Source organism: Oncorhynchus clarkii, chromosome 20 (genome assembly GCF_045791955.1).
Source record: "Oncorhynchus clarkii lewisi isolate Uvic-CL-2024 chromosome 20, UVic_Ocla_1.0, whole genome shotgun sequence".
Lineage (NCBI taxonomy): Eukaryota > Metazoa > Chordata > Actinopteri > Salmoniformes > Salmonidae > Oncorhynchus > Oncorhynchus clarkii.
In genome coordinates, this window is record NC_092166.1 from 66,985,984 (window position 1) to 67,005,380 (window position 19,397).

Genomic DNA, 19,397 nt, shown 5'->3' on the forward strand with positions numbered 1-19,397 from the left:
CAGACTCATAAAATGGAGTCAGGCTAGGCAAATCACCCCCCTCCAGCTTTAAGAGGAAAAGGTGCTTGTCTAAGCCCAAACAGCCCGCTCTCCTCATCAATGTGTAGGCTGTGTCGACCCAGCTAGAACAGTCACTGTACAACAGTCTCTGGGCTGCTTGAAGCCAGAAAGCCATGATCCTGAAAGAATTGCCCACCCTCGTGCAGTGGCAGATACAGGGCTGCAGCTTTAATCCAGTGTTGTCCAGACCAGAAGAAATTGACAAAGGTCCTCTGAAGCTCTTGTATCAGTGGCTGTAAAATCATTAGTCTGTGCCACAGGGTAGAGGCAGCAAGATTATTAGCTACCAGTACCCTTCCCCTATAAAACAGCTGGGGCAGCACCCATTTCCACCTTGACAGTCTGGCACACCCTTTCTCCACTACACCCTCCCAAAACATGACATCATGTAACAACTTAACATTAAAATACCAGTAAGGTGATGACCTTCGTGGACAGGACAAGTGAACATCAACAATAACAATATGGTGATCAGAGAAACCCACAGGAGTAATATCACACCTTCCAACCCTACTACAGTAGTGCTCAGATACATACAACCTGCCTAACCTTGCTGCACTGACACGACCTTCATTAACTTTTAGCCATGTGTACTGCCTAACTTTTGCATTCCTTACTCTCCACACATCAGAAAGCTCAAACTCAGTTAATAAACCAAACAGACAAGTGGATGACCGCAGGTGTGGTTCTTCAGCAGAGTGGTCAACGGTCGAATCTACTGTTCAATTCCAGTCCCCCCCTAAAACCATACACCCCTCTTGGTCACACTGTCTTAGGGTTTCCTTTTTTTTTAATCAAACACAGCAATACGCTCTGTACCCTCATTAGGAGCATAAACATTCAAAAAAAACAGAAAAAACTCATAACATCCACCTTGACCAATAAAACCCATCCCTTGACAATCTCTGTTGTAGATACCACAGTCACCCCTAAGCCTGAGGAAAACAAATTTGCCACCCCAGCACTGAAATTCGTACCATGACTGAGTTTATGCTGCCCCTCCCACCACATACCCCAGTCGACCTCATTAGCCTCATCACTATGTGTCTCCTGTAGGAAAACTACATTATGCCTTTTCTGTTTTATTACTTCTAATACCCAAGCCCTCTTATTCCTGTCCCTTCCCCCATTAATATTGAGAGAACCTACCCTTAGTACCTCCATATAGAAAAGAGAAAGGAAAAGTAGAAGAAACCGCAGAGAAACCAAAGAGAAAAAAGACACCCTATGAGACATGATGATCATCATTATTTGAATTTTCTCTTAACCTGACCACGTTTCCCACCACCTTTTGCTGCTGTGACAGCAGTAACAAATTTCCTCAAGCGAAAACACTTCTTCTCACTCAACTGGTCTAACCCCACCGTCTTCTGTAACATCACAGCTGACCTCACAAAGGTATCAACATAAAAAAAAAAATCTGCCAATTTGACAGATTTTCCAAAAGTCTGATCCAGGAACCCATTTACCTCCTCTAGATTGTAAATTGAGTCGTCACCAGCTGCTATCTTATCAATAGAGATATCAATATCCTTCTCCTGATCCTCCTCAACTGAGGCCACAGACCCCTGACTCCCCTCTACCACTTCCCTCTCAACACTCCCCACTTGCACCCCATCACTCATACCAGGCATCTCCTCCACTACCTGGGAGATTAGGTCCACATGAACCCACTCCTGTACCCCAGCACTCCTACTGGGCACCTCCTCACCAATCTGAGGAAATGGCCCTTCAGATCCATCCTTACCTTCTACAACAATATTTTCCTGCTGCATACAATTTCCCTCTAATACAAGTTTCAACTCTGTGCCCTCAACACAGACAACTTGTTCCTCAGCAACAGGTGCTTGTGGCTGCTCTACCGCTGTCGGCCCACCTCTCCCTACATCAGTGGGCCCAGTCGTTATGAGGACCACCTGCGCCCCCTCCCTCTGCCTTCTCCCTTTTCGGGCAAGCATGTCGCTTATGGCCAACATCACCACACTCAAAACACCGTTGGCTACCCGTACTAGCATAAGCCATATACAGTCTGTTGTCACACTTGACTATAAACCATAACTCCAAAGTCTGCTCCGGTGAGTCCAAAAACATAAACACCTGTCGCCGAAACGACAACCTGTTTCAACGCCGGGTGTTCGCAACCCAACGAGACAATCTTAATTGAACTTGCGAACTTCCCAAACCGCAATAACTCACGCTCCAATAGCTCACTGGGAATAAACATTCGAAATCGTTACCCTTGTTGACGGAGAAAAAAGTGGCGTAACTTGAATAAACATTATTTTAAGAAGTACGCCTGCTCAACCATACGATCAACAAGGCGCTCTTCTTTAAGAAAAAACTCCGCTACTTTATTCATCCGTGACGCATAAGCAACATTCTCGTATCCTACCTTCTCTCCTACGGCGACCAGAAACTCCTCCACAGTGACAGTAGCGCCACCATTGTTTCACCTCCCCTCTAGTTCCTTGGATCAATTATATTGGTGGCGCACCTATACATTATTTCCAGAAAATAATAAATACAGATTATTATAGGCAATTATAAGATTTCTACATGCCATTATCGGACTATAATATTACTACGGGCCATTATAGGATTAAGTACAGATAACTATAACCATTATAGAATTATACCAATAGTTACACTTAATCCCAGGATTACACATAGTGCCTTTGCTTACTCCCTTTAGTGCTATAACAAAAAATACATTCTCTAAACAGAAAACACCCATAATAGCAATCAACTAAAGATGTAAGAATATGTAGGCTATAAGAATAGGTTGAAGGCTATCTGTATTGGTTGCAGATGACTGAACTGCTCACTTTTGTGTCTGCGTCTGCAGGTATACAGACAAGGAGGCATACAATTTGCAAGCTCTGCCACATTCGCCGAGTGTCAGAGCCGGTATAGTAGGATTCATCCTTAGTCCTTTACTGACGCTTTGCCTGTTTGTCAGAGGGCGTAGCAGGATTTCTTATAAGAATCCATTTTAGTGTCCCGCTCCTTGAAAGCAGCAGCTCTACCCTTTAGCTACATTTTTTATGTAACCTTTATTTAACTAGGCAAGTCAGTTAAGAACAAATTCTCATTTACAATGACGGCCTACCCCGGCCAAACCCGGACAACGCTGGGCCAATTGTGCGCCGCCCTATGGGACTCCCAATCACACCCTGATCGAGTTATGGTCGGATATGCTAAAGGGAGGGCGAGGGAGAGCTTTGTATTTGTCTCTGTGTGTGGTGTAAATGTGATCTAGAGTTCTTTTTCCTCTAGTTGCACATGTGACATGCCGGTAGAAATGAGGTGAAAAAGATGTCAGTTCTCTTGCGTTAAAGTCACTGGTCATTAGGAGCACTGCCTCTGAATGAGCATTTTCTTGAATGCGTATGGCTCTATACAGCTAGCTGCCAGCAACAGTTTCTGGTGGTAAATAGACAGCTCAGAAAAATACAGATGAAAACTCTCTTGGTAAATAGTATGGTCTACAGCTTATCATGAGGTATTCTAACTCAAGCGAGCACAACCTTGAGATGTTTTTAATATTAGTGATTGAACACCAGCTGTTGTTAATAAATGGGGACACACCACCCCCCTAATATTAGCAGACTGAGGTTCTATCCTGCCGATGCATAGAAAAACCAGCTAGATGTACATTATCCATGTCCATAGAATAGTATACTACAGTTCTTAATATACCATTGATAGGATAGTCTCGAACGGAGCTCATCCAGTTTATTCTCCAGCGATTGCACGTTCACCAATAGAACAGAGGGTAGAGGTGATTTATTTACATGCCGCTGGAGTCTCATCAGGTTGCCTGCACGTCGGCCTCTATAGCGCCGTCTCAACCTTCTTCGAGAATCAAGGATTTGGGCCTGGTCCGGAAAAATTTATATTTCTTTCATCTCCGACTCAATAAAGTAGAAGTCCTCATCCAAATCGAGGTTAGTGGTAGCTGTTCTGATGTCCAGAAGCTCTTTTAGATCATAGTAAACGATGGTGGAAACATTATGTGCAAAAAAAATTAAGAAAAAAACCCACAATTGGTCAGGACCCCGTAAAATGTCCGCTTTCAAATGCAGCACCACTCCTGGTATCCAAAAACTACAAAACAAATTTCTTGTCAGGTGAGGTGATTCTCCAAGTGGGAAAAGAGAGGATGATGTAGAAGTTAGACTGAGTGAGAAACAAGAGAGAAATTAAGGAGAAAGAAAAAATTAAGAAGGAAAGAGAGAGAGAGAGAGAGAGAGAGAGAGAGAGAGAGAGAGAGAGAGAGAGAGAGAGAGAGAGAGAAATAACAAGAGAAGGAGAGTCACATTGAGGGAGATGGGTAGGCGTTGGAAGTGAATAGCGTAATAAAGCATTTCCATAATTGAAGACATTGGGTTCCTTTTTATACCACACCAGCAGTGGCGAGGAGGCATCGGGGGAACAGGCCGTTTAATAAACACAGTCAAGGCTGCAGAGAGCAGAGCAATTTGACACAGTTTTAACCACCGCTGGGCACAGGCTCCTACAGTGTGTGTGTGTTTTAACCAGCAGGCTGAGGCTCCTGTGTGTGTGTGTGTGTGTGTTTTAATCAGCAGGCTGAGGCTTAGGGCCATAAAAGGCGGTAAAGGGGTCGTGTGGTTCTCCATTGCTGAACATGCCGATATAACAGAAATAGTACTAGGAATACTTAATAATGGACATGGTATAGGTCACGTCAAATCAGAGATACAGAAAGTACCCTACAAAAGACAGCCTCGGTGTAAGAACCGACGCTGGAGTAGAGAAGCAGGTACAGAAATTGAACTTTTAATATAGCACAGACATGAAACAGGACTGGAACAGCGTCAGAACCAGGAAACAAAACGACAAACGACAATTAATGCAGAAGCAGGGAACAGACAGATATAGGGGAGGTAATGAAAGCAGGTGATTGAGTCCAGGAGAGTCCAATGAATCGCTGATGCGCGGGACGAAGGAAACAGGTGTGCGTAATGATGGTGGCAGGTGTGTGTAGTGCTGGGCAGCCTGGCGCTCTCGGAAGGGTGAGCGGGAGCAGGTGTGACATTACCTCCCCCCTCTAGGGGCAACCACTCGGCGTCCCACCTGGGCGAGCCTGATGGGCCGACCGAGGCATGGACGCTGGACAAGCTGGCTGGGGGCGTAGAAGCCCAAAGTACTGGCAATGGCGTGGCAGCCTGGCGAACCGGCTGACGCGTGGGATCCTGACGATCTGGTTGAGGCATGAAGCCTGATGATCCCGCTGGGACATGGGAGCCTGGCGAGCTGGCTGAGATGTGGGAGCCTGATGATCCGGCTGAGGCTTAAAACACTGACGATCCGGCTGAGGCCTGACGCGGGATGGGCGCCTGCCGAGCCAACCGGGGAAAGGAAACCTCTCGAGACGGCTAGGGCGTGGAAGCCCGACGAGCCGGCTAAGGCACCACCGGTTCCATCGGCAGCAGTCCCCGGACCCGACATCACCACCTACCGAAAGGCCAGCACTCCCTGAGGCTTCATTTGATGGCTTCAGCATTCTGTAAGAACCGACGCTGGGGTAGAGAAACAGGTCCGGAGAGCGAACATTTAATATAGCACAGACATGGAACAGGACAGGAACAGCGTCAGAACCGGGTAACACAACGACATACAACAATTAATGCTAAAGCGGGGAACAGAGCTGGGAAACAGACAGATAAAGGTGAGGAAATAACACAGGTGATTGAGTCCAGGTGAGTGGAATGAATCGCTGATGTGCATGACGAGGGGATCAGGTGTGCGTAATGATGGGGGAAGGAGTGCATAGTGCTGGGCAGCCTGGTGCCCTCGAGTGCCAGGGGTGACACTCATTAAAGCAGTTTAAAGCATTAAACTGAAAATGTGTCATAAACAATAGAAAGTATTTTGTAACTTAAATATACTTCAACACCCTGCTCCACTGTAAGGGGCTCTCTTGAATGTTACAATAGGCCACAGTACAGTATTTCATCTCTTGAGTGAAGGGCAAACATTTAATTGAAGCGGATCATTATGTTTCATGTCACGGTAAAATAAGTATAGTAGCTCTGATGTAGAAGCCCATAAAACAAAACTGGAATACAGCATGCTGGAGAGAAGGGCTGGAGCGAAAAAGAGAGCAGTGGTCACATAGAACTCCTCCATCCATCCTTTCACCCATCCATATATTCACTTAGCATACAGTTCTTTAACATGGAGCTGTAAATTATCTCCAGCACATGAATAGACATATAGGGGCGGTCCCCCGGACACAGATTAAGCCAAGTGATGGACTAAAAACCATGCTCACTGGAGATTCCATTTAAAGTGATTTTTTTAGTCCAGGACTAGGCTTAATCTGTGTCAGGGAAGCCAGCCCACAGTGTTCCTGTGTAATGCATAGATCGTCTGTATACAGCTCACATCACAGATGGCTGTATGGAGTGGGAGTCCATCAGCAGAGAGGCAGGAAGAAGTGTGGAGTGAAAGGCTTGGGAGCCTGGGGGAGAGGGGGCTTAAGATGTTGGGGGGAGGGATAGAGAGAGTACCTGTCATTCCTTCTGCCCACCTATCAGAGACAACAGTCGCAGTGTTTACTACTCACATGAGAATGGCGCCGGAGGAGATGGCCGCGGATTTATGGGCTCCTGACCAATTGTGCTATTTTTTAAAACATTTTAATAATTTTTTTTACTTTTTTGGTACATAATGTTTCCACAATCATTTGTTATGACCGAAAGGAGCTTCTGGACATCGGAACAGCGATTACCCACCTCAAACTGGACAAGGATTTTTACTTTAATGAGTCGGACGCAAAGGATATACTGCTCCTCCCGGGCCAGGCCCAAATCCCTGTCATTCGCATGAAGAGGAGACACCGTTACAGAGGTTGAAGAGCCGGGTGCCTGGTGAGACTGCGTCGGCAAGTGGATGATTCGCCTTTACCCTATGTTCTACTGGTGAATATGCAATCCCTGGAGAATAAACTGGATGAGCTCCATTTGGTGAATCCTATGATTCACCAAGTCGTGGCTGAACAAGGACATGGTTAATATACAGTTATAGGGTTTTCCGTGCATAAGCAAGACGGGACAGCATAAGACCAGGGGGGTGGTGTGTGTCTCCTTGTCAACAACAACTGGTGCTAATATTAAAAACGTATCAAGATTTTGCTCACCTGAGTTAGAGTACCTAATGATATAGATTAAAACAAGAATGTTTTAATCTATATTCTTAGTAGCTGTCTATTTACCACAAACCGATGCTGGCACTTATGCAGCTCGTTGAGTGCGGTCTAAGACCATAAGCAAACAAGAAAACGCTCATCCAGAGGCGGCGCTCCTAGTGGCCGGACATTTTAACGCAGGAAAACTGAAATCCATTTTACATTTCTACTAGCATGTCATATGTGTAACTAGAGGGGGAAAAAAACTCTGATCACCTTTAATCCACACACAGAGATGCGTACAAAGCTCTCCCTAGTCCTCCATTTGGCTAATCTGACCATAACTCTATCCGCCTGATTCCTGTTTACGAGCAAAATATATGACGGTATTTCATGTTTCGTGTAAAAGTTCTAAGTTTGCTCTATGAGTAGTGTGTGACCCTACAGTGGTAACACATACATTAAATTATTTAAATGGGTCTTTCTCCATTCTGATTGTTTTATACTGTTCAATTCGACTTCAGCCTAAAATAGTTTTCTGCATTTCCATCAATTTCTGCATTTCTTGAACTCATTTGAAATAATTTCCCCACTGCAACGTAAGGCTGCACGATATGGGCCAAAAAAAGAAGCCTTATTTTTTACAAATGTTGCAATTGTGATTTGACTTGCGATTTAGATCCAAACACTTTGGTAAACTGTTGGAATCATGTAAATATAATGTTTATTCCATAGTTAGAATATAAATAATAGTGGGCACTTTGAATACAGTGTTGTTTGACATGACAACTAATGAAAATGCCAGGGAGGAGTTATTGTGACAGGGCAGGAACCAAAGTGACTGTTAGTGTTTCCTAGGGGACCCTATCATCTTGGCTATATTAAATGTTTCTTCATGTAGCTTTGCATATTTATCTTTGATTTATAAGATACTGTTGCACAAACAACATGCTGATTTAGGCCTACACCAGCACTGGTATCAGGCTTTATTAGCTAGCTACATTTGCTCTGACTCAGTACATTTATTAGCTAGCTAGCAAGCCAGCTAACTAGCGATTAACATTAGCGGCTAGCTGTTTGCAGATGTATGAATCACAAACTTATAGGTTAATTATAAAACGCTTGTGGATTTATATTAAGACGCAAAGCCAAAATGTTATCAACATTGTTGCATGTGCTGCATTGACCATGCAGACTGAGCGCAAGTGTCTCGTCATCAAGCAACAACAAATGCGCTCCTTGAGTTCCAGGTGGCGGGGCTAGGTCTGAGTGGAAAGCGGAATGGAGAGAGAGAGCGGAGAGTGATGACTCAAGTAGTCGAGTAAACTAGAACTTTAAGTGAGCGTCTTCGAATTTGAAAATGTTCAGTAATCTGAGATTGCGTGAGTTCTTTGATAAGAGTGAAACTCAAACTACACTTTAAATGTCATCCTCAGTGAGATGTATACATAGGTCTACCACGCTAATCAATAGACTTACAGCGAGGGAAAAAACTATTTGATCCCCTGCTGATTTTGTACGTTTGCCCACTGACAAGGAATTGATCAGTCTATAATGTTGATGGTAGGTTTATTTGAACAGTGAGAGACAGAATAACAACAAAACAATCCAGAAAAACACATGTCAAAAATGTTATTAATTGATTTGCATTTTAATGAGGGAAATAAGTATTAAACCCCCCCCCCCTTTCTTTGTCAGTGGGCAAACGTACAAAATCAGCAGGGGATCAAACACTTTTTTCCCTCACTGTACCTGTCGTACCATGAGTCAAGAAGGAGATGGAGCCATTAACCCAGCTGAGGTACCTGAGAACTCTGAGAGAACCACATTTAGAGCAAATTCGTACCTCCTCCCAAACGCAATGTGTCCATAGAAACCTTCTGTAGGATTGTTAAAGATGATGTAGGTGACCTACTGAAAGACAAATCCTATGATAACTTGAGTAGAGATAATGGCTCTTGAAGACTTATCATAAATTGTCATTAAAAAATGTGACAAAGGAGAAGGAATTTGTATGCAAAACAAATGTGACAATGTGAATGAATATCGCCGACAACTGTCTAAAGGTGACTTCTATCGCAAACTGAATTGTGACCCTACCCTAGAATTCCAGCATAATATCTCATCCACAGATGAAAGCTGTTTGGAATCACAACATTTCTATGTGTGAAATTTCCTAAGATACCAACTTTCTATACAATCGCTAAATTATACAAACAAGTATCTCCTCCTCCAGGTAGACCCATTGTAGCAGCAATCGACTCTGACATCCAACACTTCTAAGTTTGTGGATTACCACATTAAACCGATAGTTGAGAATCTCCCATTTTATGTCAAAGACACTCGGCACATGATCTCATTGATAGAGGGCTTAGGAAGGATACCAGAGGGCACCCTGCTGGCCACTTTTAATGTGGAGCGCATGTACACCAACATCCCACACACTGGAGGCTTGCAGGCGCTGCAACACTTCCTTCAGCAGAGAGACACTACCCTTGCTCCATCCAACTTACTGAACTGGTATTATCCCATAACTACTTTGTCTTTGAGTCTTTTTTCCATCAAATTCGGGGTGTAGCCATGGGCTAGCCCTTTTCCCCAACTATGCAAACCTGTATGTGATTCAATTTGAGGACGCACTCCTTTACAAAACAGAGACACACCACCTACTTTCTAAAATCCTTCTATGGAAGACATACACAGATGATGTCTTTGTGCTCTGGGAAGTAAGAGCTCTGAATACCTCAAATTCACCATGCAGACTGATGAGAGAAAAATAAACTACCTGGACTTATGGATCATCAAAGAGAAGGATGCATTACACACAGACGTCCACACAAAGGCCACAGACAGCAATACCTTGCTATGTGAGGATAGTATGCACCCCCTTCCCCTCAAGAATGGTCTATCATATAGCCAGTTATGCAGGGTTAAACGAATCTGTGGCCACCAGACAGATTTTGACAGAAAAATGAGAGGCTACAAGGACAAAACTCTTGATGCTGCAATGATGACAATATCTCAAAAACTAAGAGAGGAATTATTAAAACTCAACTGTCTTTTGCACCAAGTACACCAAGTGTTTGGAGAAAATGAAAGCAATCTTGAAAAAACACTGGCATATTCTGCAATCAGACAACAACAAAAAATAAATTGCACATCTCTTCAAGGAACCCCCACTGCTGGTCTCAAAGCATTGTTGCAATATTGGAGATAGCTTGGTGAGATCTGACCTGCCCCCTGAGCCCACTCAGACACTCTTGACACCCATTCCAAATGGGAACTAAAAATATGGCTCATGCATAGCACTATAAAAACATCCTTCTTCAGACACCCACATACAGGTAAAAAAAATCCCTATTAGGGGTATCATCTCATGCAAAACCAAGGGAGTAATCCATCTCATCAGCTGTTCATGTGGAAAAGCTAAAAGACAATTAAAACAACGCACAGCTGAACACAACAGCACAATCAGGTGTGAGAACATTGACTATCCAGTAGCATCTCACTTTGTTGAAGCTAACCATCCAATCTCCTCCCTCAAATACACAGGCTTTGAGCATGTTCCTCTACCAAGGAGAAGAGGTAACATCAAGATCCTACTACTACAAAGGGAGGCTTACTGGATATCCTCTCTAAAAACATTGACCCCTAGTGGTCTGAACAGACTTTGATCTCACTATGAACAATAATTCTCTATTTTATGAACAAGTCTGATAAATGTATACATTCTTTCTACAGCTTATTAGCGTACACCTAATATGTTCCACCTGTTGATGATGCTAATTATGCATTAAGGTTGAACCAAAAGATTCCATATCACATATATGAAATAGGAAACAATTAAATATGTGAAATTGAATTTAACAATAATGTATGTTGATGCTAATATTTTGTACAATATTCAAATATGTTTGCATATGATAACAATACCCTAATATATTTAATATGCCATAAACTATTGTTTTTTATCACTCAATTCATTTCAATTAACTTAATTATTATGACACAACCCTCACTATAGTCATTGGTTGCACTAATTGCACTGTTTGTCTACATAACCTGGTTCAAGTATTCATGACATTACAGTGATGCCAAAACGTTGGTGATTTACCCAATAAATTACTGGGAGTTTATATATGGAGTATGCCACTCTATTTTTATAGTTTACATTTAACAAACCAAACATTCTAATACTGTTATTAAAGGTAAAGTAAAAACCCAAACCGGTTCGTACATCAATATCGGTATATAGTAAAAAACGGTATACCGCCAAGCCCCAGTCCACATCACTAAGGACCTATCATTGATTAATCACACCAAGGCAGGCGTGAAGAGGGCACGACAGTGCCTATTCCCTCTCATAAGGCTAAAAAGATTGGGCATGGGACCTCAGATCCTCAAAACGTTCTACAGCTGCACCATCGAGAGCATCCTGACTGGTTGCATCAGTCCTTGCTATGGCAACAGCTCGGCATCTGACCGCAAGGCACTACAGAGATTAGTGCGTACGGCCCAGTATAACACTGGGGACTAGCTTTCCGCCATCCAGGACGTCAATACTAGGCAGTCACAGGAAGACCCTAAATATTTAGAAAGACTCCAGCCACCAAAGTCATAGATTGTCATCTCTGCTACCGCACGGCAAGAGTTACCGGAGTGCCAATTCTGAGACCAAAAGGCTTCTACCCTCTAGCCATAAGACAGCTAAAAAGTTAATGAAATGGCTTCCTGGACTAGTTGCATTGACCTTCTTATTTTATTCATATTTATTCGTATTTTTTGCAATGACTCTCTTGCACGGGCTCAACGTATACTCACTGGACTCTAACCACACACTCACACATATAACACTGACACTCCAACAGACACACACACACACACAAACAAACAAATAAGACACACCCGGACACACATAAAACACAAACACACATGCATATTGACGTCACACACACATTCCTTCACACTCTTCACATAGATTGTGAGAGCTGTTTTGCAGACTTCAGTACAGCTTTTGACACTATCGATCATAGTCTGCTGATGGAAAAACATATTATGTGTTATGGCTTTACACCCAATACTATATTATGGATGAAGTGTTACCTGTCAAAAAGAACACAGAGAGTGTTATTTAATGGAAGCCTCTCCAAAATAATAAAGGTACAGTCAGGAATTCCCCAGGGCAGCTGTCTAGGCTCCTTACTTTTTTCAATCTTTATTAATGACATGCCACTGGCCTTGAGTAAAATCATGTGGATGTGTGTCTATGGGGATGACTTAACACTATACACGTCCGCTACTACAGCAAGAGAAATCACTGCAACACTTAACAAAGAGCTGCAGTTAGTTTCAGAATGGGTGGCAAGGAATAAGTTAGTCCTAAACATTTACAAAACTAAAACCATTGTATTTGGGACAAATCATTCACTAAACTCTGAACCTCAACTAAATATTGTAATACGTAATGTAGAAATTTACCAAATTGGGGTGACTAAACTGCTTGGAGTAACCCTGGATTGTAAACTGTCATGGTCAAAACATGTAGAAACAACAGTAGGTAAGATTGTCACGTTCTGACCTTGATTTCCTTTGTTTTGTCGTTATTTATTTTGGTCAGGGCGTGAGTTGGGGTGGGAAGTCTATGTTTGTTTTTCTATGATTTGGGGATTTCTATGTTTCGGCCTAGTATGGTTCTCAATCAGAGGCAGGTGTCATTAGTTGTCTCTGATTGAGAATCATACTTAGGTAGCCTGGGTTTCACTGTTTGTTTGTGGGTGATTGTCTATGTTAGTTGCTTGTGTCAGCACAGTTCTCATTATAGATTCACGGTCGTTATTCGTTTATTGTTTTGTATAGTTTGTATTCAGTGTTCAGTGCTTTCTTTAATTAAAAAATCATCATGAACACATACCACGCTGCATTTTGGTCCGCTCCTTACGACGATCGTGACAAAGATGGGGAGAAGTCTGTCCATAATAAAGAGCTGCTCTGTTTTTTTAACAACACTATCAACCAGGCAGGTCCTAAAGGATCTAGTTTTGTTGCACCTGGACTACTGTTCAGTCGTGTGGTCAGGTGCCACAAAGAGGAATCACGGAAAAATACAATTGGCTCGACTGGCCCTTAAATGTACACAGAGAGCTAACATTAAAATGCATGAAATATCTCATTGCTCAAAGTGGGAAAGAGATTGACTTCATCACTACTTGCTTTTGTAAGAAGTGTTGACATGCTGAATGCACCAAGGTGTCTGTTTAAACTACTAGCACACAGATCAGACACCCATGCATACCCCTCAAATCAAATTAAATCCAATTTTATTGGTCACATACACATGGTTAGCAGATGTTATTGTGAGTGTAGCAAAATGCTTGTAACATCTGCTAACCATGTGTATGTGAGCAATACAATTTGATTTGATTTGTGGGTTACGCATGGGTGTCCGAGCTGTGTGCTAGTATGACTGAGTATTGTGCTTAGTGGGGAGGGTTTAATCTATGAGCAGTCCAATGCTGGGATGAAACCTCAGTGGGAATGAGGTGAGTGAAGATGACTTCAGTCCTCAGTCAGTTAGTATGTGTCTCTGTGCTCATTCCCTCTGGCAGTGACTAAGAGGTCTGCGCTCTGTAGGTGTGGCCTATTGTTAGTCTCCTCCTTCATTTGTCTCCATCTGTCTGTCTCTTCTGTCTACTCCTTCCTTCCCCATCCCCTCATCTCTCACTTTCTCATCACACCCCCTCTCTTTCACGTCTTCTATCTCTTGCTCCTGCACTTTCTATCCATCTCCATCACCCTCTCTCCAACTTTCTCTCAGAGAGTATTCATTTACTGTAGAGGAGGAGTGTAACGGTGGACTAGCTTCTAAGCCGATGCAGCCTCTGGATGAGCCATGGTGCTGTGATGCTAATTCGTGGTGGACCTGTCACATTCTAGCAGGCTCTGTAGAGCATGAGTGACAGCTGAGGAGCCTGTGGTTTCCATTTTGACGAGTCAGTACAGTCCACAGACCTCTTTTGCCCTGTTCTTACCCCCTCCTCACCCATCCTCACCCCCAGTGTCAGAGCCAAATGTACAGAGGAGGAAAAGGGGAATGTGCTCAATAAGGTTTGGGGAGTTGGGAAAGGATACACTTCCAACGTATCTGTGCTGCTGAAACCTCATGCAGACCAGCGCTGTTCAAACATTTTTCTTCATGTTTGCCTTTCATAAATTCTAAGAGATGAGGGATGTAAATTCTCCTTCATTTGATTTTATTGTATTATAGATTCCCTCAGAGGCAAAAACATAAAGACATCTGCAGAGTAATTTATTTTCACGCCTTTTTTGTGATTAATATTATCTTTTTAATTTCAAGAGTTGCCTAACAATGCCGGTTAGTCATCTTCATGGACTTTTGCCAGGCCAGTGGGAGTAGTTCATTTTCTCCTGCAACAGATAGCAGGTGGGTGTATTGATAGCTGGCACCACTGTTTGTCTCTGTCTCTGACCAGAAGGCCAGATAGAGAGAGAGGTATTGGATTTATGCCTTTTACCTGACGCTCTTATCCAAAGTGACTTACAGGAGCAGTTAAGTGCCTTGCTCAAGGGCACATAGACATATTTTTCACCTAGTTGGCTCTGGGATTCAAACCAGAAACCTTTCGGTTACGGGCCCAACGCTCTTAACGCTAGCCTACTTGCCAGCCTTTTGCCCATTTGTCTAAAGGTTAAGTACTGCTTGTTGCTTGATATTCCTGTGTTAGTTTTAGATCTAGTCCCTGAACTCAGCTCTGTGTGAGCTTTGCCTTTCTCTCCACTTTGGCTCTTGTGTGATATACTTTGCACTTACTTTATGTCACATGTGACGTCAACATGCTAACTCGAACACAAACACAACATCATTACAGATTCGGTAGGCAGCAAGGAATAAGAACGGGAAAAAGTCCGTTGAGAATACCATTTTTCCAAACCATACTGATGCATAAATTAGATGTCTCCACTCCTCTGTACCTCTTATCTAGCACCTGTTATCATCACTATGATGATAGTCATTACCCAAGAGTTTTATTCCATTCAACAGAGCCAATAATTACAACAACAAAAACCAAGTTGCTTTGTTACAAAATAAAAAGGTTCCACGCTCAGCTGTGTTGAGGAGAATATTCACTGTCTGGATGTCTGGACAACATGGAAGTGCTGTGTCACAGAGCAGGGTACAGTTATCAGGACACACTAAATCAATGCAATTAGAATTCAGCCAATCACCATCAGTGTCTCTGAGAGAGGGCAACCTGTCAGAGCAGCATAGAAGTGTGTGTGAGAGTGTATTAATACCCAATAACAATGGGATAAATTACAGGTAATGTGTCCAACACACACAGAAACAGACACACACACATTCACAGAATTTCAAACATAACCACACACACACTTCTTCACGTCCCTTTGCATTACCCTGAATGTTAATCTAAACATGCCTATGCCATCCATGCCCTCCTTTCCATCCTGCCCCCTGGCGCACGTACGCACACACACAAACACACACACTCTAACATCTCATCAGTGGCTTTCTTCACTCTGCATGTTTTATAGGAATTAGCAAAGGGCTCCCCAGCCTCGTATTAAGACCTGTTCTGTGCTGTAATTCATACATAATTCATGTTCTGTGCTGTAATTCATACATAATTCATGTTCTGTGCTGTAATTCATACATAATTCATGCATCCTCCGCACTTATTCAACAGAGATGAAGAGCCTCTTGCTGAGTGGATTTCAAGTGTGACTATTTACCAGGGTCGCAAGGGTCAGCAGATAGGCTCCAGGGGGAGTGAGGGAAAGAGGGTGGAGGAAAATAGGGAGGAGAAGCAGGGAGAATAGAAGGAGGGAGGGAGGGAAGGCTAAGCAGGATGGAAAGTGGGGAGGGAAGGAAGAGTGAGTGGACTGAAGAGAGAAATTGAAAACCAAGACCGTGTGAATGAAAGACTGAGGAGGAAAGAGAAAATGGAGAAATGGAAAGTGAGGAAAAGTGGTGTTTCAATCGTGAAAACGTACATAAACACAATATGATACATTACTTTATCGGCCATTTATTTACATGGACATTTGTTTTGTGAAATCAGCATACAAATACACAAGCACAACACAATACACTGGGTATAACAAACATACCCCATTAAATACCTTGTATTGCACATTCAAACTTCAATGGCATACAAACACAAATGTCTCAAGGCTTAAAAATCCTTCTTTAACCTGTCTCCTCCCCTTCATTTACACTGATTGAAGTGGATTTAACAACTGACATCTGTAAGGGATCATAGCTTTCACCTGGATTCACCTGGATGCAGTCTATGTCATGGAAAGAGCAGGTGCTCTTAATATTTTGTACACTCAGTGAACACTACATGCAGTACAGAAAACTGCAAAGTTAGTATACACATTTACATTTTCACATATTCAAAGCCTCTGCGACCTACTGTCCAACCGTGTATTGGGCCTGCAGCTATCCTATGTCCCACTGTTCAGCAGCCTGATGGAATTAAATTAGCCCTGCTCTTATTCTTGTCAATCACTGCCAAACCCAACATGTTGTTGACTCCTCCACACAAATACCACCTCACTGCACCAAATGACCTGCTCATGTATTTAAAAAAGCAACACCTGACAAACAGGTAAACAAGCTGTTTAGTGATGGAACCATTTGACAACAGGAATAACATAGCAAGATCATTATGTCCACAACATTCTGCCTTGCCAGTCATAATTGCCCACAGTGGGCGTATTGATAATCCTTCCAATAGCCACAGTCTTAATTGCTCTGAATTGCATTCAAGTGAACTGAAAAGACATTAAGAGAAATGGAGAGAGAGAGAAAGAGACGAAAGGAAGCAGTTTCATCCAGATTGCCTGGTCGGCCTTTGGCATAAGTTCACTGTGAAGTACTTAACTTCCTCTTTCCTGTTTTACTTTCCCCCCAGCGCTTTAAATAACTATAATTTTATTGTGGCGAGCAGGCAGGACTGCCGGGCTGCAAAGAGCAGCTTAAATTGTATGGCTTGGGGGCTTGGAACAGTACATCACCCAGTCCTGATTACAGCCTTGTTGAGGGAAAGAGAGAAGTAGAAGAGAGGGGGGGGGGGGGGGGGGAGAAGGAGAGAGAAAAGGGACAGAGCAGCCGCATCAATTTCCCCAAACAAGTGCTCTATCTCAAGGTAAAAGGACAAGGCATTTTCTCTCTCTTTCCCTCTCCCTTCAGGCTTTTAGCAGAACTCTACTGTTCCCTTCTCAGGTGCTCTATTGTCCTCAAATTCAAATCTGGACCTCAAAGCCAGTTCTAATGCTTTTTTTTCATTCTCTAATCAGTGACTGATTTAGACCCAGGACACCAGGTGGTGCAGGTAATTATCAGGTAGAAAAGAAAACCAGCAGTACTCTGGACCCCGTCGAGTAAGATTTGAATACCCCTGCTCTATTGTGATCTGTGAGTTCTCCATCCCCACACATTGCAGAGCATTGGATAATGTGGTGGGATCCTCCCTAGATAAACAATGAGGTAGATAGGGATTTAAAAACAGTGGCTAGCCTATAGAGTGCAACTGTGTAGAAAGTTGTGGACACGTAAGACATTCAACTCAATAGAGCTCTCAAAGGCATTGTTCATTTTGTACAGCACTCTGCTGCTAAGTTCACAGTTGTGCTTTTTCAGAGGGGAAAGTGAGGTGATACAATACCCATATAACACATAACAGGAGAAGAAAATGATAGTTCTGCTTAGTAGGTATATCTACTGATCCTTGGCATGCATATCAATTCTCTTGAATATAAAAAACACAAAGAGGGGATAAAGCTCCTTTTAAAACCCTTCTGTGTCTCTCAGGCCGTATATTATCTATAAATGGTGATTATGAAGGGAATATTGTGGAAAACAAGGTCAAGCTTGGCCTCCATTTCATCCAAGAGAGCATCCCTCTCAATGAACTGTCATACAGACAAAACAAGGCACCTACATCAATGTCATGAGAAACATAGACTTACATAACATACTCAAAGATCACTGTTTGCATCCCAAATGGCACCCTATTGCCTCTTTAGTGCACTACATTTGACCAGGTCCCACAGAGAAAGGGGACGCAGAATGTGTGTTCAGTGGCAGTTTTTCATCTCTATCAGGATGTTTAAGAAAGGATTTATGCAGGGCCATTTCTTGATATGATATTATATAATTAATTCAGAAATAATGAAATAATGACCTATTTTTACCCCTCTCTCCCTGTTGAGTGCGTATCATTATCTCGCTAAACAATTCTAGTGGGGATGAGTGAAAGAGTTATCAGTCTGCAATATGAAATACTTCTAGCTCTGCACCTCAGCTTCAACCTAACTCACACAAGGGTGTGTGTGTGTGTGTGTGTGTGTGTGTGTGTGTGTGTGTTTTCTTGAAATTCTCGCAGTGTGACATTGCCTCCTTCACTCTAAATGCTCAATGAATCCTCAACGACCTTGTCTATGACACAGGAGCCCACATACACCCTGACACAATACATGTTCACAATACACTGCTGTCTTCATTTTATATCAGATTGAAATGAAAATTCCATCCAAAAACAATCTTTTGGTATTTGTTTCTTTAGTCCATTGTTGATATGGTCCCAAAATGTTTTTCATGTCAGCAATCAAGTTTACGATATATGACTTTCAAAATGCAGTAAAACAGCTGGTACAGTATGATGCATTTTGCATCATATGATGCTGCGTTTGGCATCATTCCTGTTGTATTTCTGCATTTTGAAAGTTATGTCTTGACAACTTGATTGTTGACATGCAAACAAAGCTACATTCAATTACAGAGAGAATATAGAAGGGTCAGAGGTAGTTGGCAAGGCATCGCTGACCAACACCCACTCACACACACTTGGATACAATAGATGTTCACAATACACTGCATTCCTCCCTGCAATCAGTCTATTCAGGCTGAACTACTGTGCTTTCTAAGGGTAAACAAAGCTACATTAAATTACGGTGAGAATATACAAGGGTTAAAGGTAAGTGGCAAGTCCTCAATGAGCAAGGACACAGCTCTGTGAGGGTATAACAGATGTGTCTGATAGTTCACAATGGTTTTAGTTCATAACATACATTCTTGACAGCATATTGTCCATTTAATTATTTGTTAACACTTGGTTATTGTGTCAGTCTGTAAGGACAT